At 39.0% G+C, this 24646-nt stretch overlaps 1 pseudogene; it reads right to left on the reverse strand.

Annotated features, from left to right (window-relative positions):
- Positions 1-6746: 6746 nt before the first annotated feature.
- Positions 6747-8777, reverse strand: LOC148353176 (insulin-like growth factor 1 receptor pseudogene; annotated as a pseudogene).
- Positions 8778-24646: the final 15869 nt, after the last annotated feature.

Below are 24646 nucleotides of genomic sequence, written 5' to 3' on the forward strand. Positions count from 1 at the left end.
AATGATATCATCACTCAGCGTGGGTGTGAGTCAGGATGTCACAGAATGAATGATCATTAAGGGTGGAGAAGACCAAATCCTTAAATACTCGCTCCATTGCTTCCGGCCTGCTGGCTATTGGCAGTTCCTCTGCTTGAGCTTGGTTTTTCTTTTTTTCATTGAGCTTGTCACTTTTCTTATTGACACACATGAACGCATTGACACAGATGTACATGGTTTTAAAGTTTCAAGACCATTTCATTCTCAGGGAACAGACAGAAAAAAACAATCAGAAAATAAGTATAAAATAAATAAAGTGAAAAGCAAAATAGTAATAATGCCATGTTTAACTCTACCCAAGGGGCAAATTCTTGAGCATATATATTTTCATACCGGCAAAGTTTATCATATTTTTTCATTGAGAGCCATACTATATATTTAAGACAAAAAAACACTATTCAGACAAAAGCTAATTCCTCAGCTCATTTGATTTCACTGTGTGACGTCTGATAACTGATCGATAGATCAAAGCGGCGCCGCCGCGAGCGGCAGCCTTTCCAGCAGCTCCGTGTTATTTCGCACTTTTTGTGATTTATTGTTTTAAGTGTCTGCTTCTATCTTCTGTGTTTTTTGTCCCGTTTGACAACTACACTTTGGATTACTTTTTATCCTATCGTTATGGGTTTTGACGCACATAAAAGTGTTTATTCGAGGAATCAACTCCTTGCCCTGAAGAATTCTTGTGCCGGCGTGAGGAGGTGGCCCAACCGTGGATGCAGAGCCGGAGCTAGCTAATCGGCTAGTGGCGTTATTAGTCTTTGGCACCGTCCGTAATCATGGTAAATGTGAACTCTCTATCAAATAAGACCGACGAACTGGCTGTGCTGGTGAAAAACATCAAAGCGCACAGGGAGTGCAGTTTGCTGTGTTTTACGGAAATGTGGCTCACGTCTAGCATCCCGGACGCTAACGTGGAGCTACCCGGAGCTATCCTGAGCTACCCCGCTTCAGCACTGTCAGACTGAGACACGAAAGCCTGAGATGAGGTGGACTCGCTAACTATCTATCTATCTATCTATCTATCTATCCATCCATCCGTCCGTCCGTCCGTCCGTCCGTCCGTCCGTCCGTCCGTCCGTCCGTCCGTCCGTCCGTCCGTCCGTCCGTCCGTCCGTCCGTCCGTCCGTCCGTCCGTCCGTCCGTCAGTCTATCTATCTATCTGACTGTATAAAATAATCATAACACCAGAGCCTGGGTCCCATATCAACATAAATATACTACTTAAAATCTGTTTCCCGCAGTTACTAAAGAGTGTTAAAGATAATTTAGACTGAAATTTTTGTCATAATCAATGATTTCGAAACAGTGCCAGCAAAGTTATTTGGTAAAAATATCACACAATACTGCAAGCGAGGATACATACGGTACGTACTTAAAACCCAAATAAACTGCCCTGGGTGCTTTGAAATGTGGCTTTTCATCACAAAGTGTTTAAACAATAAACATAAATAGTTTAATGAACTTCGGTATAAAAGATTATCTGGCAAATTTGAGCCAAAACCGGGTTTGTTAGTGTAATGTAAATTGTAGTAAAGATTATGCCCTATATATATACTGGACTGAAACCCTATTAAAGATCAATTTTGTCTTGGCTTCGCACGTGCCACGTATGCTCTCCATGTATCAATTTAATAAATATATATTTAAAAAATATATGTGCATGTTCAATTCTATCTTCGGGCCAGACAAAATCACGAAAAGATCCATATATGGCTCACAAGCCATAGATTCCCGACCCCTGCACTAGACAATACAACTGCATCTTTTAGTCAAATATTACACACTGACCCTTTAAAAATGCAGGTAATTGAGCAATAGAGTGAACATTATTACCATACTAAAGTCGTTTTGGTTTTGCTGGTCATTTTGTTGTGTTTTTTTAAAAAAATATTCATTGTCTCCCTTTACCTCTAGGTTTGTAGGGGCACCATTTCCTGTAGTGTGTCTTTAGCAAGAACAGCCTGGTGGCGCCCATCCCTCTCCAGGCCAACAAATGTTTCCACCTGGTATCTCTCGGTAGTAAACCGCACAATCATTTCCATTCAATGTAATTACATCTAAAACACCGACAGCAAACCAAACGTATCATCGCCGGACGTGGAGCTAAGACTTGATGGCCCGGAAGGCCAGAAAGTCCCAAAGCTAGGCCTTTTTCCTTGCATGACTTTCGCTACCACCCCAACAGAATTGCATTTAATCATGTTCAAGTTGTGCCGACCTAGAGTTTTCCCCCTTCCAGTCCACCGAGGTGTTAAAACACTCTCCCCCCGGAGGCGCTTTATGCTCCTGTGTAAACCTGCAGCGGAGATGACAGCAAAGTATGCATGCAGATGCACCCCGCCCCCCAACTCCCTCCTCCGATAATAGGAGTGTACGAAAGCAGAGTTAGAACACCTTCCACCTCCTGCCTTGTTTACCTCTGGGAATCACGGCTGCTGCTGCCTAATGCCTGCACGCTCTCAGCTCTCGGTCCACCAGGGAGGAGCACTTAGCACCGGCGCCATGGGGATGCAGGTAAGATCTGATAGAGAGTATGAGGGAGAGTCAGCCAAAAGAGAGAGCAAGAGAGAGAGAAATACCCACTGGCAGCAAGTTTATACAAATTAAGAGGAGGTCTTTTATCTTCACTTTACAGACCAGCCAAGCTAGTGAGGCTGAGGTGACTGTGAGGGCATAAATCCTCATGCATAAGCCCAAATACAGCTGCAGCCACACTTCAAGTCTTTTTATATCCCCTAATACGCAGATGCTAATTTATGGAAATGATGACAGCCTACATAAACACTTTAGATGCACGAATGCGTTGATGCACAGCAGCTCAAACTCTGCTGTGGCTGGAAAAGGTGCTGCCAAATATTCATCATGGGTGCTGTGTGGAGGAGGGCGGGGGGATAATTGGGACTTAAAGGAAGCAGGATGTTTTTAAAAAAGGACAACACGTTCAGGCTTGTTAGCACTTTTGCTGATTTTTATTATTGGCCTGAACACCAAACAAGTGTTTTTATTTTGATAAAACTTGCACAAAATACCCAAAGAACCTGTGACCAGCAGTCAGGGGAGGCTGGTGAGGTATATGATATTCAGTGTTAAAGTTCTCTCTTTTGTTTTTTAGAAACCGCTGATTTTTTTAATTTTATTATGAATATTATTAATGCAGTTGGTTATATAATGTATGACTGTGCTGAGCGCCTGCAGATTTGAGATGGACCAAGGTTTTGGATTTGGCACACACCTCAGGCCCATACAAAAATGAATGATAGTATTAGAATTCCAACAGTAAATCAAGCTACCTGTTTTTCATTTTCTCTTTGCATTGATATTTTCACACAAAAGGAGCAGAGCACAGACTTCATTAAAAAGTCAATAAACCTTTTTTTCCCCGTGCTAGTTATACATTGTTCTTTTGATCTGTTAATCAAATAATTAAAAAGATGTAGGTTTGTTTGTTCTTAAATCTTACTCTGCCTCACTAAACAACAACCTAGCCGCACGTCACTGCTCAGAACACGACTCTACAAGTTATGATCAGGACTTTAAACATTTGAAATGTCTGAATGCGATGAAGAAAACAACATAAAAACAGTCATCAACATAGAAATATTATTGATGTGTTAGAACACATAACTTTTTTTCTGAAATTGACTCAACTTAAAAAGGGTGATGACTTCAAAGCCAATAGCTAAATTGCTACCGCTTGCTACCTTTTTGTTTATAAACGTCTATATCTGCCGAGATAGGAATATTCTGGACATAAATGAGCTACAGGCCAGGGTTGACAAATTTACTAATAGAAAGACTCATTCTTATAAAAAAAAAGAAGAAAAAAAACGCAGTCCGTAGGATGATGGTATATCTATTACAAAGTTAAACATTAAAAGGTATTCCACGGTTGAATGGAGCTCTATACTCCTGATGATAGCCTCGTCACACTTGGGAAAATGGTACTAATTTTGCCTGAGGAAATAAATTGTGTTTTGTTGGACAGAGATTATTTGGATTTATGTGACGTTCAGAACTGGCATGAAGAAATGTACCTGTTTAAACATCTCTTTATGAGTTGAAATGGATCTTTTGTGTCTCCTATTGTCTATTCTCCTAAAAAAGTAATGTAATAGATGTCAAAATGACACTTAATGACACTTTTTATCATTAAAAAACACAACTAAGGTTACATTATAGCAACTAAATATATAAACATGTTATAAATAAGAAATTATAAAATCAGGATTAATATGGGCAGTGGCGAATATCAATATTACGACACAACCATTGAGACTACCGATAAAGGCTGGTGTCCCCACTGACTCGATACCGGTTATTGTTAATTGCCCATCTCTAATTTGATTCAATTAGGGCTTCTACTGATAAAGAATAATAGACACATGAATGTCATATTTAAATACATTTTTAAAATGATTTAATTAGCATTCCATTTTGAACTGTATACTATTTCGAATGTGACAAGGCTACTATCAGGCTAACAAGTAGTCTTTGGGGAAATTAATAAATATTCTTAATGTTGTGTCGAGAATCTTCGTTTAGTAGTCTGTTTCGGAGTTGGAGAATGAGCAAACTTTTTGTTTTTTTTAACCCAGCATCTGCTTTTTCTGTTTGGACTCAACCTCCCCCACCTGTTTTATGCCTGCTATCATTTCTTGGCCTAATCCTTTGTAGGTGTGGAATTATATTTAGAAGACATACTGTATCCACTTACTTAAAATGATTTTTTTAGTGGGAGAAGTATCGCTCTGCCAAATCTAACTGCGAAATGAACTCCATTGGACATTTTCTTAAACAGTTTTGAATCATTCTGTTGTAAATATGAGGTACTGAATATTGTAAATGGATTTTTACTTTCAATATTTTAGCAGTGAGCCACATGTCGTTGATCAAATAATCATTAGGAACTGCCTGTTTCTAGTTGATGAAATATATATATTTGTAAGTATTTCTATTTATAGTACAGTATTACGTTTTACAAGTTTCCTTAGTGCAGTGATTAGCAAATTCGCCTTTCACGCGAAAGGTCCCCAGTTTGATTTCAGGGTGGAAACATACTGAGAGTGATGGGCAATACCAGGCTGTACTTGCCCAAGACACACCACAGGATATGGTGCCCTATCCCTATCCTATTAACCAACCATTTCGTTTTACGCGATACCACACTGAAAAAGATTGGCAAATAAATTTGATAATTTTAAGTATATAATATAATTGTATTAATTTTCGAATTTTTGAGAAACAAATATTATTCATAAGATAAGTCAAATGATTAACCTATCCAATACATGTGCTAATTTATAGAATCATTGTTCTCATGTCAAATGAAAAATTCTAAATAAAATAATTGTTTTCTTATCCGACACGAAATAATTATAAGCATTTTTTTCTTATTCTTTTAGATAAATAAAATACACATGTAACATTTAAGTCCAAATGTAGTAAAATAAGCAAAATCATGAGATACAGTATTTGCAAAAAAAAGTATTGGATCATTATAGAGACTGTATATCTTCATGTATCAACATCAGTATTGATATCAAAATAATTGTCTTATCAAAAACTATTTAACTGATAACTTATATTTGCTTAGAATTGCATCATCATGTATATACTGTATGAGCACGTGTTTGGATTTAATATTTGAGGATTATTTTAAACAGCATAATTAGCATGATTAACTGGGACCCGTATCCTTCCCACAATAACTAAAAATTTGTGAAATAGCCCGCCCCTCGATTTTTAACTTGCACTCTGCCGGCTCCTGCTTGCAAAAACAGGGGGATAACAGAATGCGGCCGCAAAGGTGCTGTTTATTTGGGCAGCAAAAGCGGGAAAGAAGAGCCAGCTTGCAGTTTGCCCTCTCAGCAATATTTGATTCATAATGGACCGAAGCCAAAATAGTGCTCTTCATTTTAGGCGGGCCTGAACGGCACGCTTCAGTGAGCCGCCCAACCAGACAAAAGTGCGCTGCTCTGTCCCATGCTCTTAGCAATAGTCAACTACGGATAATAGATTTCGACCAAAACAGTTCATTTCATTTTGGGTGGGCCAGAACAAAACGGTTCTTGACAAAATTGCATTGTGCTAATCGGATTGGTGATAATTGAATGCGGCCGCACAACCGCAATTCACTGTTAAGTGAACAGAACATCAAAAAAGAGCCACCATGCCCCTGCTCTCATTAATAGTTGACTGGGAAAAATAGATTGCAGCAAAAACATTCCAATTAAATTTAGCAGGCCATATTGACAAAAGTACTCTGTATAATATATGATTTGAGATAATGGATTGTGGCCAGACGAGTGGAGTTTATTTTAGATGGAAAGACAGTAACGATAAAAACCAGCAGCCTGGCTCGACAAAAATGCACTAGGCGGCCCCCGTTCGCAGTTATATGTGATTACAGATAATGAATTGTGGTTGAACGAGTGCAGTTCACTTTTTGATGGACACAACAGCAAAAAGGGCTGTCAGGCCTGACAAAAATGCACTCTGACAGACCTCACTCCCAGCAATATGTGATCAGGGATAAGGGATTATGTGTCAGGTTTAACCCAACAGATGTACAAAACCTATATACAAAAAGACACAAAGAATCGTGAGTATAACTTACTTGCAAGGAGAAATATCCATAGTCTACCCTAAGGCAGTCTGCTGGATACTCTGAAATATTCTTATGCTCCTTGTCTATTTATTGTGTTCGGAAGGCCCTAATTTACATAAGGTCTCCTCTGCTAAGGGAAGGGGAGTAACAAAACAAACAGTTGAGACCTGTTTATACGATAACATGTTATCTATAGCAAACAAAAACTAGGTGTGCCTGCGGTCAGAGAGGTCCCTTATCTCGCCGCAGATAAGGTTTCATCCTGTTTCCTCCTTCTTCAAACACAAGCAAGAAAGGCGCATTGTATGCAAAGAAGCTTGTGCAATAGTAGAATAACATCTTTAGAGTTTAAATCCATCATTTCCCTCCTGTTTATTCACTTTGCACTATTTCTCTTTGTCATCCAATAACTTCTTCTCTCGATTTTCAGTTACAGAATCATGTTATAGTACTCATGTTACACTTAGAGGTTAAACTTTGTCGTCTGATTCACCGTAGTCAAAAACTTCTGAAAAAAGATCTGGAAAATGTAAGGAAGTGGCATTTGCCAGGCCAAAAAGGTCCCGGCGACGACGATCTTGAGGTCTTTGCAAAAAAAAATGGCGTTGTGGAGGAAGTTCTCAAAGAGCTTGAGAAAGACGCGGTCATCCTTCTCCCGGTCCTTCTCCTCTGGGGTCTTTGGGCAAACGCAGCAAGGACCCTTCTTGGCCCCGGACAATTCCGACTTGGTGGGCTTGCTGATCTCCTCCATGTCGCTAAATCCCGTGGCAAGGATCCGGATCGGGATCTTCAGCTCTTTGGAGCAGTAATTGTGCAGGTATAGCTCTCGGTCTTCTGGCTGCCGCTGCCATCTGACGAGGTAGTAAGTTAGGTTGCCGTTGGGAAAAAAAGGCGGCGACCATTTGACCAGCAGCTTCATGGATGAATTTGCGTAGGCACGGGGTTCTTTGGGCACGGTCGGCAATGACAGACGAGTTCGAATTCAAATAATGTCACTCTTTGCACCAGGAATGTGCTTGTCCTCCACCCGCAGGGTAATGGCCTTGACAAAAATGGCATACTGGGTCCAGGGTTTGAGGTGGTGAATGGCGACTTTGGGGTCCGTATTATTATCCTTCGGAAGATCCACGTCCACCATGTGCCAGCTGTTGGAACCGCAGCCGTCCTGGTCGTCGAATTCGGTGATGTTCTTGAGAAGGGGCCTCCTTGTAGTAGACCATAAAGCTGATAAGGCCTTTGTAATCCCGTGGATGGTAGCGCTCCCACATCAGGCGGATGGCATAGCTGGACGTGCTGTTGGACAAAATCCTGAGGACGTGGCTCACACAACTGGCTCTTTCGCCGTTATTGCGAAAGTCGCCTTCCTGGGGCTTTTCCGTGACGCTGGTTTTCTCCCACATGGTGTGGATCTCAGACATGCAGAGTTTGGTATTGAGGCGGAAGAAGAGGCGTCCCGCACGGATGGTTAGGTTGTGCTGAGTCCAGTCCCAGAGGTTGTGAAGGTGCTGGATGTTGATGTCCAGATTGCCGGCGATGACGGTGCAGTCCTTGAGGGACTGAGCGGCGTTCACCGAGTCGATGACGGAGGTGGAGCAGATTTTGTCGCATAGGCCGTTGCAGGCGCTGCACAGCATCCGATTACTCTCGTTGGTGCGGACCCGGAAGGGCAGTCGGCAATGCACTCGCCCTCGTGGATGACGAAGTGAACGTCGCTGGGCAGGTGAACTTGTGAGCAAAGGTCCATGGTGATGCAGCGCCAGCCCTCGAACTTGAAAGTGCCGGGCGGGCAGTCGGGCACGCAGCGGCCTTCGTGGTAATAATGCAGACAGGCGGCGCATGCCGTGTCGCTGTTTGCGTGCGTGCAGCTGCCCAGACATTGGCGGTGGCAGCATTCGCCTTTTTCGGTGCATGCGTGCTTGCAACGGCTGGGACACATTAATCGTTGTCCATTCGCAGCAGCTCCACCAGGATGGAAAGTTCTTTTTCCTACCACACTGCAGCACGGTTGTATGCCGCAAACTTCCAGTGAGAGGTTTTGAAGTGACCCTGCAGCGCCCTCCAGAGTTGCAGGGTTGGAGCTCTCAGCAAGGAGTGTCAAATATGGCTTCACCACTGCCGGGTGCAAAAGCATCTCAGCGCCCGTGGGGTTCTTGGAGAAACCTGGGGAACGCCATCCCAGTTGTCTTCCTGAGAGTTCTTTTACTTTTTCTTCTTCTCTTTTGCACATTAAGGTTTTCTTCAAATAACAAAAAAAACGTTGCTATAATTGCTACTATCAATTCGCCTACCGCTACCATTCTACCTGTTAGCATTCTACCTGCAGATATGCAATTCCTCCTAACACTTCCAGAGTTGTGGACAATCTTCACTGGTTTGAGACGACTGCAAACTATAATTGCAGCCCCCTTTGTAGCCAGACTTCCTCTGAAAGTTTTGTTGAGGAATAACAGCTCTCCAGTAGGTACCACAGTGCTATTACAATGACGCAACTAAGAACAATCAAACAGTATGCTAAAATAGAAACATTGAAACAGTTATTTTACTCATGCTTAATTACTTTCTTACAGTGTGTCAAATGAGCTCATGTGTTTTTCTGCAATCTTTACTGCTTTTTATCAGGACCCAATCACCTGGTTCAACTAATTGGCTTTCCTATGGAGACATAAAAAGTGTATCATCGTTATCATTACGATCCGCCAGTTGCTTCTGGTGCTGCAACATTTTTCTCATGTAATTAACCAGAGTACTTTCATCATCAGTTTCCCACATATTTTTAAATAATGGTAATTCACCAAATATTACTTCATATGGTGTTAGTACATTTGTACTGATGATGTTAATATACAGTTTTACTAATTCTAGACATTTAGTCCATGGTCTTTTGGTTTCTTCCATACACTTCCTAAGTCTGTTTTTTTATAGTTCCATTCTTTTATTTCCACTAACCCTGCACTTTATGGGTGATAAGCACAGTGATCTTTTAGGTCTATATGAAATGCCTATTTTAGTTAGTTTTTTTGATTTACAAAATGTGAACCATTATCACTATAGATCTTTTCTGGAATCCCATAACATGGAATTATGTCTTGGCATAATGCTTTAGCTACTGTTAGCGCATCTGGGTGTTTTGTAGGAAAAAGCTCTATCGATTTTGAGAATGAACCTATTATCATTAAACATAACTTTTTCCCTTCACTATTGTTAAGTTCTATAAAGTCCATAAAAGGTGATTAATTACAGTTCTCTATCTTTGGAAACTGTCCTCTCTTTGGTCTTAGATTACCCTGAGCATTGTGCTTTGCACATATCAAACATGTTCTACAATTTTTTATTTTATTATTATTATTATTATTTTTTAATAGGAGTTAAAACCATAGGTTTATCAATATCTGGTTTATCAATCCTACTATCCCTCCTGTTGAGACATGTCTTCCCTTGTCTCAATATTTCTGCCCATTTGTATAGATTTTTTGGTAGGATTGGTTTATCTTCTTGTCATTTACAGATTCCATCTTTTAGGTGTGCTCCTTTTCTTTTCCAGAGTTCTTGCTCTGGTTTAGGCGATTGTTGTTGCATTTCTTGTAGTATTTTGTTTTTTAAGGCATTTTCTGTTAGACTTAGAACTGTTATTTCTCGTTGTGCAGCTTGTTTTGCTATTTTATCTGCAAATGCATTGCCCTTTGAAACTGGGTTTGTTTCTGGTGTGTGGGCCACACATTTACATATAGCTAACTGTTTTGGCAGCTGCACTGCTTGTAATAGTTCTGTTAGCAGTTTTGCATGTGTCACTGGTTTTCCTGTTGATGTTATCATACCTCTATTTTTCCAGTGTTGTGCAAACGTGTGAGTTGTTGCATAGGCATACTGGCTATCTGTGTATATTGTTGTTGTTGTTCTTTCATAAGTTTGCAGGCTTCTGTTAGGATCACTAATTCTGCAGCTTGAGCTGAACAATGTTGAGTTAATGCTTCTGCCTTTAATACTTTATCATGTGTTACTATAGCATAGCCTGTCCTCCTTTTTCCTGTTTCATCTTTCTTTCCTACGAAACAATACTTTCTCTGTTATTTTAGCCTTTTTTTCTTTTGTTCACGTTTTGTTTCCTTTCTTCTTTAAGTTAAATGACCATGTAAACATTATTTTTTATCCATGCAGATATATTTTTAAATTCTCATGATCTGTCTCAAGATAATTAATCTGCTATTTTTAAATTCCTATGATCCTACCTACTCAAGCTCAATCAGTTTCTCGTTATCTTCTGAAAACACTCCTTCCATAGAAATTGTTTCTTTTTAACTATAAGTCAGCATTTGTTACGTATTTATTAATCATTTGTTAATTGTAACATGCTTATACTTAAAAATTAAGCGTGGCTTATTTCACCTTCTCTTGAAGGACTTTTTATCAGTTGTCATCCTAGGGGATCTTGTTCTTGGCGCTAAACTCATCAAAATTCCAAACCATCCCACTGTCTAAACATCAAAAATCTCAAAAATGCCAAATGGAACTCAACGTCAAATCTTTTTTAATTGTCATTTCCTCTCTCTTCAATCATAATCAACTATCTTTTCTCATTGATTCAATATAAAACAACATATACTTGTCACTAATAAATTGCCTTATCAACTCGCATTGTATTATATTATATTATTATCATAATCTTCGGTTTGCAATAGTCTTTTCTCTTTGCAGCCCCTTAATATCCTTAGAGATTAAGAGCTATACAAATAAACATGACCTTATCTGAATTAATACTTTATACTGTGTGTATTTTTTTTTTCCTTTTAAAAACAAAGCACATCTCATTTAGAGATTAAAACAGAAAATTTAATTTCCAATCTCACGATTTCTTTTTCTGTGTTAATACGTCGTTATTTTCAAACTCATTTCAAAATTTTGATTATTTGAAATGACTCAGATTTCCTGCTCTTTAGTATGCAATATTCTTTTTCTTTCCCTGGTTCTACTAATATATCATCTACATAAGTTAATAGTTCGCTCTTATTTAGAGGCTCGAAACTTACTTGAGAGTAAATTCTTGGACTTTCACAATACCCTTGAGGTAATCTGGTGTAGGTATATATTTTACCTTTAAACGTAAATGCAAACCAAAATTGATTGTCTTTATGCACTGGTACTGAGTAGAATGCGTTGCTTATATCTACCACTGTGAAATATTTTGCCTTTGGGTTCAGTGAGTTCAATAGCGTGTGTGGATCCACCAAACAGGGACCTTTGGATCACTGTATTATTTACTGCTATCAAATCCTGAACAATTGTCCATCATGTTGATGGGGGTGCCTCATTTACAGGAAATATCGGTGTGTTTACGGGCGACTCAGCACATTCTATTAGTACTCCCGCCTTCTTTAGATCTTCTATTATTGGTTTTATTCGTTCCATTGCATCTGGTCTTAAAGGATATTGTTTTATTCTGGGCCGATGTTCTGTTTTGGGTCTTATTATTATAGGTTGTGCTCCTTTTACTAGTCCTACATCTGTGGGTCCCTGGGACCATAGTTTATTAGGAATTTGTTTTAATAGCTCCTGCTGTTCCTTAGTAAAGTAAATGTGTCATTCCTTCTTTTTTTTCAGATGTACTCCTGAGTTTACTATTATAGTCCAGAATAATGACTTTCTGGATAGTCCAGTAGAATCGCTGAACCATGTGTTAACGCCTGTTGCTACCCAATACCGTACATTTTCTCCTCTGTAATATTATTTGTGTATAAATATTGTGGTATTTCTTTCTTCTTCTTCTAAAGCAAAACAACATATTATGTCCATGCTTATTAGCATTGAATTAGATATTCATAATTTTCTTTTATATTAGTAGCTTTTCTATAAAAGTAATGTTATAAATGGTAAATGGTCTGCATTTATACAGCGCTTTTCAAGTCAACGAAGACCTCCAAAAGCACTCTATAATGTGCTTCACTCTCACCCATTTGCTTTTTTAGTCATCTAGACTTAACACAATTCAATGTTGAAAAAGTAAAGTTATTTGTCCCAATCTATGGTATTACGGTTAGTCTCACTTAATTTTCAACCAATTATCTTTTTTGATATTTAATTAACTTTCCCCTTTATGTTTCTCTTTTGTTTTTTTTTTTTTTTTGTATGCTCCTTTTCTTAATATTTATTTTCTTTTCCCTTTATACCTTCTTTTACTTACTCTTATCTTTCTGTATTTGTAACTTCCCTACCTGTTCTGCCAACAATCCATTCTCAACATAACATTCCTTCCTTACACGCCCTCTCACAATAGCTTTTTAGCTCACTAGTTTAATGCGAAAATGACGTTTAATCATCTCACTTAATTTTAATTTTTTCCTTCAAACCAATTAAATCTACTATTTTTCACTTATTTAATGTGAAAATCACATATATTGATGTGCAACAAGTTATATTACTCATTTGTATTCCACTCAATACATTTTTCCTCCATATTCATTGAAAATAAATTATTTATTAACGCTTTTTCAATACTTTTTGTATAAAAATGCCTTTATCTCAAATTAATTTATTCCAATTCACTCAAATAGATTTTTTCCTAGTCTTCCCAGTCCTTATTTTACCAATTTTTGTACTGAAAACAGGAATATCTTATCTTTTTCTGTATTATTCTGTCATTATCTTGAATTAACGCATCTAAAATAACTCAGTCATTTTTTTTTCCTAAATTTCTCAGTTTTTAATTTATCGATTTTCAACTAAAAAATTCGGACCGCAAGAAAATCTCCAGAACCATCTGTGGCCCCCGGTGCCTGTGTTAAACACCCTTATGGTGAACACCTATTCCTCAAAAAATCTACTTTTTCCAACTCCTTTAATCTGTTCTATCAATTCTTCTTAAATATCACTCTTTAAACAATCTCAGCTCTTTTGAAAACGTACTTTTTTTTAGCGTTTAGCTTTCTTTTTGACAAGTAAGACAGACAAACATATAACATAAGACATACACAGGGCCCAAACAATCAAACTTCTAATAAATTTAACAAAATTTGGTGATTTAGGTTTCTTATTTTTTCTTTATACAGTATGTTTTCTAAGTCTAAAACCTGTTCTTCAAATTTCTCATGGCGAGTTTTGAAAAGATATTCTTCCTCTTCCTCATTTTTATCCTTTAGCTTTATCTCTATCTCAAATTTCATTTCAGGCTTTGGTCCTGGTTCCGGGCCTAGTCATGCACTCTGATAGTCTTGTGGGGAAGAGTTGCCTCTGCAATTTATAGCAATATGCCCTTCCTTCCCACAAGACCAACAGGTTCTAGGTTTATTGCTTGCACGTGATCCAAAACCTCTGCCTCTACTTCTAGATTGTTGAAAGAACACTGTGGTTCCTTCATCATTCTTGGTAGAAAATTGTTGATGGCTTCTTCTCCCCTTTCTTACTTTTGATCACTTTCTCAGCATGGAGGGCATGATTTATGTATTCTGCAAGTGTTCCTCCATTCATGCTTCTATAGTGGCGATTTACCCATCCACTAATCTCTGGTAAGGAGCCTGAGTGCAATGCATTTTTTAATTGTTGTTTATAGGGGCCCTCGTCAGCTCCATCACCAGGTTCTAACCCACTATGTGCCCTAAACACCTTTTCCATTCTTATTCTGTATTCATCAAATGGCTCATCTGGTTTTTGTTTACATCTCCCTATTTCAGTGTAATTTGCTCTTTTCCTGTATTTAGTTCTGATTCTTTCTAGGAGAGGGGTCACCTGTTGTGTCAATCGTTCAGATTCGGGTGCAAGTATCACGGGAGGGTTAGCGTCATTAGTTGGAGAGTATGCTACTTTTACGTGGAACCAATCTGGCCCTAATTGTGTCATCCAAACTTGCTGTACTTCCATTCCGTTTAGATGATAAGATCGCCTTAGATTTTCTATCTGCGTTATGAATTCCTCTACATCCTCTCTCTCCTGTCTTGGCCTCCTTTCACCTTCCTCTCGCTGTCCTGCTATTTTTATCCAGACTTGTGTCTGTTCATAACCTTCTTTTCTCATCTTATTATTTTTCTGTTTGCATTTGTTTCTTATTTTTTGTTGCAGTTCTCTAATGCCTGCTGTGGACAACTTCCCATTAAAGTTATATTGTTTTATCCAGTAACATAGGGGTTCTATTGCTGAGGAATCTTCCTTTTCAATAACTTTCCAGTCTTTGCACGAAAAATCTTCTAAAGGCTTCTGTTTTGCTTTACTTTGCCCCTTTCCCATTTTTAGAACTAAATTTGGACTCAGTGGTTTTTAATACCTAGTGTATTCTAACACTGAGTTTCTCTTTCAACAGGATGGTGATAAATAACCTTTTGTGGTAAAACTCACTTCAACCTATGCAGGTGGAATTTTCTTGCATACATGCATCCACAAAGGCTCACCATTTATTCCCTGTTGCTTTGGTATAAAATACAATTACCTAGTGGTAATAGTATTTTCTTTCACACTCACTTTCACTCTTTTTGAAGAACAAAGAACTTCCCTTGAGTTCTTTTTAAACAGAGAGGAACCCTTGCCCTTTTACTTAGAGGAACCCTTGCCCTCTTACTTAAAGAACTTCCCTTGAGTTCTTTTTGAAACGGAGAGGAACCCTTTCCCTCTTACTTAAGACTTCACTTATTGAAACATGAATATTTTGTTTGTTTGTTTGTACATGATTCAATTGTTTGTTTGTTTGTTTGTAAATGATTCAAATTGAATCTTTTCTTCCGGCGCCGTCACGAATGGCAGCCACTCCAGCAGCTCCCGTGTTATTTTCGATTGTTCTCGATTGTTCTCAGCTCAGGGATGCTGCTGGAAATGTGAATTTCCCTTCGGGGATGAACAAAGTATCTATCTATCTATCTATCTATCTATCTGTGTCTTAAGTCTTACTGGCCACGTTCCTCTTTTACCTAATAGTGCCTAGGATTGTTAGGATTTATTTTCTTAACTCTGTTTTGAATTCTTCACACTCATACCCTTTTACTTTAGTCACATGCATTCCTTTTTAAAATAAAAGTTTTACTCACAGTTCTCTGAGTCCTTGGACTTTCCGTCAACCTTCGGATCCCAACTTGTAAGGAAAAGGACCAGTCCCGAAAAGGGTCTTAATGCTGTGGCCACAGACTTGCCTGGATCTTTACTCACACGCTGGGATCGTCAAGTATCTTGGAATCCGGCTCTCGAAGGACCAAATCAATGTCAGGTTTAACCCAACAGATGTACAAAACCTATATACAAAAAGACACAAAGAATCGTGAGTATAACTTACTTGCAAGGAGAAATATCCATAGTCTACCCTAAGGCAGTCTGCTGGATACTCTGAAATATTCTTATGCTCCTTGTCTATTTATTGTGTTCGGAAGGCCCTAATTTACATAAGGTCTCCTCTGCTAAGGGAAGGGGAGTAACAAAACAAACAGTTGAGACCTGTTTATACGATAACATGTTATCTATAGCAAACAAAAACTAGGTGTGCCTGCGGTCAGAGAGGTCCCTTATCTCGCCGAAGATAAGGTTTCATCCTGTTTCCTCCTTCTTCAAACACAAGCAAGAAAGGCGCATTGTATGCAAAGAAGCTTGTGCAATAGTAGAATAACATCTTTAGAGTTTAAATCCATCATTATGGCCACAACTGTGGATTTAATTTTAAACTGGCCAGACTTCGGCAGGGGTGCTGCATTGTTCGACTTCGGAAGTGACTTCGGCCAGTCTGAACTCATGGCAATTTGAGATAGGAGATAATGGATCATGTCGACACATGTGCAGTTAATTTTAGGCAAAAATACATTAATGACAAAAAAAAGCCGCCAGGCCTTACAAAATGAGCCCTGCAAGCCCCCGCTCATAGCAATATGCAATCATGAAAGATGGATTGTGGCCTTGATAGACAGAACGACAAATAAGAGCCGTAAGGCCTGACAAAAACGCACTCCGCCAGTCCCTGCTTGCAGCAATTTACGTTTGGGGATAATGAATCGTGAAATATTTTTAACTAAGGCTGCGGTGTACGAAGCGCAAAGTAGAGATGGATTACAGTATTTTGACACTTTTATTGATACGAGTGATATTTCTCATTTATATTGTATAACTTATTTTGCTATCACACACAATCAAGTTATCAATTAGTATTTGTAGACTCTATTTCTAATTTAGCATTTTTTTTTCAAAGAAAATGCGCAGTATCATACCAGTATTGACAAATACTAGAGGTATCGGTAGTCAGGCAATCTGTTGAAATAGATCAGGGTGGGTAAACTACAGTTTACGGGTCACAAGTCTATCAGGCTTTTTAGTCCGACCCGCCAAGCACAATCTAATGATATAACATATAAAATGGCAAGAAGGGAAATGAAGAACTACTAATAAGAATGTGTTGATATGGTCCCACACTTGTCGCGAGGGTCCCAGGCATTCAAATGGCTGGCTATAATTTCCTTTACTTACGATTTTTTTTTATCAGGTATTTGTTTTATCCATCAGGATATTTATCAATTTAATGAAAAAGGTAAGTTGCCGTTCTACATTTGCGGTATTTCAGCGTATATTATCAAATTTTGTGCTTTAAAAAGGGGGAAAAGTGTTGTTTTGTTTAAATTCTGAGTGTTTTAAATTAAGATTGATTAAATTGTACAATTTTAGGCCCAAAAAATGTGTCCTGGTAAATGTATGCATGTTTGTTTATTCACAAATTCATATCCTTGCTGCTATTCTATTGCTATTTGTCATGAAACGGAACAGGATCAGGACCCAAATGCGTGACGTTTCTCACACAAGCCTTTTATTTTACGGGAAATGGGGAGTCATGCACGTTAGGCAGCAGTCTGGCATGGAATGACAGGAAGCCAGAGGCCGACGATATCGATACCAATTGCCCGAGCAGATATCGGCCAGATGGGGTCAATATCGGACAGGACAGACAGGATGGATATCAAAACAGGATATCGAAATTAAACAGGACAAACTAAACGGGAACGAAAACTGGAGATAATAATAGACAAGACAAACATAGACAGGAAAGATAACGGACAAGAAACGCAGACAGAAAGCCGGACAGAGTCAAAACCCACGTCTTGCGAGGCAGAGGTTCGTTGACGGACTGACAAAGGGGGAGTGAGAGCACTGATCTTAAATAGAAGGGAAGCCAATCTGTCAGTCTGCCGCAGCTGGCATCACTCGAGTGGGGCCAATTGGGCGCCATGACAACCGTGACACTATTCTAAATTGGAAACACTTATGTTATATTTTTTCCCCGTATTGCCATGGATTTGTACTGCAAAAATTATTGGTAGATACAAAATCAATCATATAAATCTTTTTTTTCTCCTTTTTTTCCTCCCTCTGCCATTTTTTTAGCTGAGTGTGGCCTGCCAGTCAAAAAGTTTGCCCACTCTTTCATACAACATTTTAGGTCATTTCATTTAGCAACCATTTGCACAAGTGTGCTTTTTGCAATCTGACTTATTCATCTCACATTTGAAAATTCCAATTAACAGACAGAATGCATCTCCGTCAGCATTTGTGGGCTCTCAGGGCCAGCTTGTTTCGACAAGCGGGCGGTGATGAGCTACTTGAACATTCTTTCATCGATCATTCCGTATCTGTACCACGTTCAGGTTTAATCTGTTTCAAATGACAGTATGTCACAAATAAGCCCGGGTCAAAGCCCAGCCTGGTTCGAGCCTTATATGTCAATCATTATGTTCGGGTCGGACCGTGCTTTTGCCACGCTGACTTTTAAAATGTGAAACTTGTCTTTATAAAACTGTATACTAAAACTCTGTGTACTTAAGTCTTGCAATGTAATTTCAAAGTACTCCATCCTGTCTATTATTCACCCGTCATTGTTTTTCTTTGTCTCTTGACCCCTTTCTCTCTTAAAGTGTGACGCTAGATTCCTAAGGACACACAGTACTGCTGCTGTAGTTTATGGCCCAATTTTCAACCAGTCAACATGACGGGTGGGGCTTCTCTTGTGAATTTTTTTTCCACCCATCATTGTTGTTGTTTTTTTTCTTTGTCTTAACAATGTACTGCTGTTGTGGTTTATCGTCCAATTTCCAAGCAAAATGGTAGACTGCCTTAAATGTTCACATGAAATCTTTAAAAATAATCTGTCAATGATGAAAACAATTTGGTTTAGTCAGCCGTAAACCTTGCCCCCTTCAGTGTTCTCGTCTGCCCGCGTTCCTACATCCTAGACGCATCATTTTTGCTGTAGACGCATAGTGTCTGATCAACGTGCGTCCCCGGGACGCAGCTTTTTTGACACAAAATTGTCTTTATTATTCGATTACTTTTTTTTGACAAAGATTTACCGCACTCCAAACTTTTCGTCAGACAGATCCGCCATTGTTGTTTTGGTCTCGCGGTTCGAGTTTTCGTCTGTACGCCGATCATGGCAAACAAGATCTCGTTGCTTCGAGATTACGTCATTATTGTGGTGGTTGTCGCCGAGTAAGGGGGAAGGTTAAGTATGCCTCCGAACTAAACAGTTAGTATTAGGTGAAAATCAACACAAAATTGGTAATTTCTTCAGTGTCAGTAATAAGAAAAATCTGAAGTGATAACTGCTTTGTATTACCAATTAACTGTGATGATTAAAACTGAATGAGTATATAGATTTATATTATATATTTGTCGCCGATTTACAATTTCAACCCTGATAACACTAAATTTTGGGGACCCATAGATGTCTGTTGGGACCCATAGATTTTTGAACATGCGAGTCCCCGGGACCCATCACTTTTCAGAGGTAAAATGAACAATGCCCCTTCTAACGTGTCTTAACAAATAAAATTTCCAATTTCGGGTTTGCTTCGAACTCGGTGCCTAAAATCAAGTTGATTGGTCGGGTTTACGCTGGTTCGGGCTTTAAAACCCACGGCCCCAGGAGGGGCTGGATTTTTTTGGCCGAATCTTACCTCTACTCTGCAGAGTCAAAAATATAACAGATGTAAATGTTCATACAGTCTTCTTTATTAACTTATACTTCGTTACAAAAGACAGGCTTTAATTTGTTATCATAAATGACCTCTCCTCTTCCAGCCTGAAATTTCAAGTTCGCTTTGGGCTCGTTCCTGCAAATACAGTTATTTGGTCGGGCTCGGGCTGGGTCGTGCTTCGATACCAGCGGGCCTGGTTCGGGTCGAGCTGGATTTTTTTAAGCCTGATCTTACCTCTTGTATATACGTACTTGGGATCATTTACAGATGACCATGGATCAGGTTGGCTGCTCTTTCACCTCAAATCGCGTCTAAACAAGCTCACACTTCATTCTCTTTTACAAGAGCCCAGATGTTGCCACTTCTATCTGCAACATCTGGTATTTTGCCTTCGGACATGAGCGTTCCCTCATAATGTTTTGACTCCCAAACACAGCAGATGTTTGCACCGCTTTCTTTTGGTTGGAGTGCAACTTTGTTTCCTCTCTCACAAGCATTGCTGGTCGCACAAAAGGGTAGCTCTCATGAAAAACTTGATTTGTTTTCAGGTTTTAAGACAGTGTCTTTCAACTAGTGTGTCGGCACCCAAAATTGAGTAGCAGACCTGTTTTTATTGGGTCACGGGCCTCTGCCTTAGTGAAATAATGCTAAGAAAAGAAAAATAATAACTGAAGGTTATTTAAACTCCTTAACAGTAGATGGATTCCATTACATTAACGACAAAGCTACAGAGGGGAAGGTATTTGAATTTCATTAAAGGGACATTGGTTATTATTTAGCCACTCACAACTTCATTCTTTCAAAAAACAAAACAGAATTTATTTGAGTAATAATTTACCTTTCAAACAAACAGTTCAGACTTTGTCAGATTGTTTCGAGCTGTTGTGTTTCCGTCCGACTCCGTCCCTGTTAAAACCTGTCTCTTGCCTGATCTTCGTTTTTGACCCGTTTCTGGACCTGACTACGCCTGTTCTGCCTGCCTCCTGCCTACGACCCCGATTACGAACTTGACATCGCCAAAACGACTTACCATTCCCGCCTGTCTTTGCCCGACACGGAAGTGTCACTCCCGCCTCTCTCGCTCCCGTTTTCCCTCAGTCCTCGGATCAAGCATGCAAGCCTTACCCTCACTCTCTTTTCAATAAAAACTGAGAAACGAATGCAATTGGGTCTTGTGTCCGTTCTGGTCTGTGACACCGTTCCAGAATGGTTCTGTATTTGGCTCCATCCATCTTCCCATCAATTTTAACCATTTTCCCTGTCCTGGCTGAAGAAAAGCAGGCCCAAACCCTGATGCTGCCACCACCATTTTGACTGTAAGGATGGTGGGTGGAGGGTGATGAGCTGTGCTGCTTTTACACCAAACATAACGTCTTGCATTGTTGCCAAAAAGTTTGATTTTGGTCATCTGACCAGAGCACCTTCTTCCACATGTTTGGTGCGTCTCCCAGGTGGCTTGTGGCAAACATTAAACAACACTTTTTATGTATATCTTTAAGAAATGGCCTTCTTATTGCCACTCTTCCATAAAGGCCAGATTTGTGCAGTATACAACTGATTATTGTCCCATGGAAAAAAATTATCCCATCTCAGGTGTAGACCTCTGCAGTTCATCCAGAGTAATCATGGGCCTCTTGGCTGCACCTCTGTTCAGTTTTCTCCTTGATGAGCTGAAAGTTTAGGGGGATGGCCTGATTTTGGTAGATTTGCAGTGGTCTGATACTTCTTCCTTTTATTGCTTGCAGAGTGCTCATTGGGATGCTTAAAGCTTGGAAAATCTTTTTTGTATCCATATCCATCTTTAAACTTCTCCGCAACAGTATCTCAAACCGTTCAGGTGTGTTCCTCGTTCTTTATGATGCTCTCTGCGCTTCAAACAGACCTCTGAGATTATCACAGTGCAGGTGTATTTATACAGAGACCTAATTACACACAGGTAGATTCCATTTATCTTCGTTAGTTATTTAGATCATCATTGATTCCTTCAGAGATCCTCACTGAACTTCTGGACAGTTTGCTGCACTGAAAGAAAAGGGGCTGAATAATTTTGTACACCCACTTTTTCATTTTTGTATTTGTTGAAAAAGTTTAAAATATCCAATTAAGTGTGTTCCACTTCATGATTGTGTCCCACTTATTGTTGATGCTTCAAAAGAAATTACACTTTTATATCTTGATGTTTGAAGTCTGAAATGTGGCAAAAGGTCACAAAGGTCAAGGGGGCCGAATAGTTTTGCTTGTCACTGTATACGCAATCATTTTCATTCAATAAATTGAGAAAGGAATTTTCTTTTCTGATTTAGGTCCAGAAGCCAGAACAGTTTAAAACCATTGTTCTGATACAATGGTGCCCAACCATTTCTTTTATAGAGGCAAGTTTGATATTTTCAAACCTACCCCAATAATAACAATAGCAATAACAATAATATATTATAATAAATGTTAATCCACTATGGTAATCATGTGCAATATTTGGGTGCACCAACACACTGCAACACATCCTGGTCGCTATCTTAATGTTTTAGGCAACATATCACGTCAAGCCATGTGGCGAATAATTAAAATTATGAATTCAATTTATGAACTTTTGGGAAAGTGTGTTGGTGTTATGGGGTCTGTGCGTTGCTTGTCATGTTCTGAACGTAGGGATTTCCTGCATCCTCGAACTGCTAAGATCATTTTTTGCTCCATTGCCAAAAGTATTTACACGTTTTTTGAATACGTGTCTAATCATTGTAACATGACTTAGTGGGCTGCAGTTAACCATTCTCCATGCCGATTGGTTGTTATCACATAAATTCCGTTTGAGTCATCCCTCGCTGTATCTTCGGCATGCTGAAACGTTCGTTTCCAATACTGTATAACAGTTCCACCATCCAACAGGCAACTGCGCCCGCTGTACGAACCAATTGTCAATTGTTTGTCAGTAGCAGTGTCAATAAAACAATAATAAGCACAAATAATGGAACCCATTTCTCTTTTGGTGCAGGCCTGTACCAAATGACGCATGGCCCAGTACCAGGCTCTGGGGTTGGGGATCACTGTTTTAGTAGTGTTTTTTTGTATGTTTTTTTGTGGCTATGGGTTATGAATTGGACTTTTTCCAGAATAAATAACAATGTATACTGCATGTGACAACAACCTCTGCTCTTCTCAATGTGTCCATTTATTGGTCTGGCTTATTGCTATAATTTGTAAAAAAAAAAAAAAAAAAAAAAAGAAAAAAAAAAAAAGAAAAAAAAATGTTGTATGGTCCAGTTAAACCATAGTGACAAAAACATAATCATTTCTGGATGGAATACATCCATCCATCAATTATCTGCACCGCATCTTCAGTAGGGTCTCGGGGGTGCTGGAGCCCATCCCAGCTATCGTTGGGCAGTAGGCAGGGGACACCCTGAACCGGTTGCCATCAAGTCGCAGGGTACACACAGATAGACAACCACTCGCTCATTCACACATAGGAACAGTCAGACCACCCAATTAACCTGACATGCATGTTTTTTGGAATGTGGGGGGAAACTGGAGTGCCTGGAAAATGTGGATAACATACAAACTCCGCACATGACTGCTGGTAGATGGATTTGAATCCATGACCTCAGAACTGCCGTGCACTTGCTAACCACTGTGTTGCTGTGCCGTTCGAGCGGAATACAGTGAATGCTTTTAATAAAGATGATGTTAATTTTATTAAAAACAATAACTGTTAATAAATATTTATCGTAAATACTACTTCCTGATTCTTTTGAATTGGGTTCAAAGATATGTTGTTATATTTAAGAAAACATCCATTTGTATTGTATTTTAGTTTTTAATTTAATTTAATGTAATTTATTTTATCTTCATTTTATTCATTTAATTAAAGTTTAGTTGCAAGTTCTGTAAAATGCTTTACAGTGGAACCTCGGTTCTCGACCATAATCCGTTCCAGAACCCTGTTCGAAAACCGATTTGTTCGATCACCGAAATCATTTTTCCCATTAAAAATAATGTAAATCGTTTTAATCCGTTCCAACACCCTGAATGTTTACCTTGAATGTTTAGCGTAAACATAAAGTTAACCCAGGCTAATCGTACGGTCGCGTTATCGTAATCCTCCGTACGAAGGATTACGCTAACATGAACGTGTAAAAATAAAAAAATCAGGTCGTTTACAAGTCATTCAGCACCTGGGTCTCCACAACAAGTGGTGAGCGGTTCATTGGAAAGGGGGCTCCGTTCCAACACCCTCACTGTTGAGCTCCGTTCCAACTCCCTGAATTATTAACGTAAACTTAAAGCTTACCCAGGCTAATCGTACGTTCGTGTTATCGTAATCTTATGAATAGGATTTCTTACCTTTGTGGTGGTCTTCAGAAGGCGCTCGCACACCTCCTTCATATTTACCTATTTTTTCTTTCTTAAATGCAATAGTTGTACGCACTACTTTTCTTTTTTCACCTGTAGCAACTTTGCTGCTTGCATTGACTTTCTTCGGAGGCATAATAAGGGGCTAAAACACCCGTACGCCGCTCAGCATCGCACCCTAGCGTACGCACTCACGGATTACCGGCGTTCGAACTCCGATTTTTTTGACCGAACAGCGGAGCAAGAATTTCTCGAAATTTTTGGTCGGACTCCGATTATTTCGAACTGAGAGGTGTTCGAAAACCGAGGTTCCACTGTATTTGTACTTTAGCAGGTTTTTCTGCACAATCTTTCGGGATTATGCTTGAAAGAAAATGTATTTTTCAATTATTGGGAATTCAAACTTGTTAGTTTCTAAGTAGTTTGAATGCTTTGCTTGACCCGAATGTTTTTAAATGTCTACATTTGTTTACTATTATAGATTTTTTAAAAATGTATGTAGGAGGATAAAAAAACATAGCACATGTATGAAATATTAACAATAGTGAGAGGCAAACAGCTCAGTGAATTTTCTCATTATACAAATATAAAATCATTGTATAAAAAAACGTAGAAAGTATCAGTTACACAAAGCAAACATGATAAGTACATAAATACATACACCAACAATTCAATATTTAACACTAAATGGAGTAATGTATATTAATTTTAAAATGGTGTGTATTGTCAGTGCTAA

Source organism: Urocampus carinirostris, chromosome 14, assembly GCF_059441175.1.
Source record: "Urocampus carinirostris isolate Australia breed hairy pipefish chromosome 14, RoL_Ucar_1.0, whole genome shotgun sequence".
NCBI classification, from domain to species: Eukaryota; Metazoa; Chordata; class Actinopteri; order Syngnathiformes; family Syngnathidae; genus Urocampus; species Urocampus carinirostris.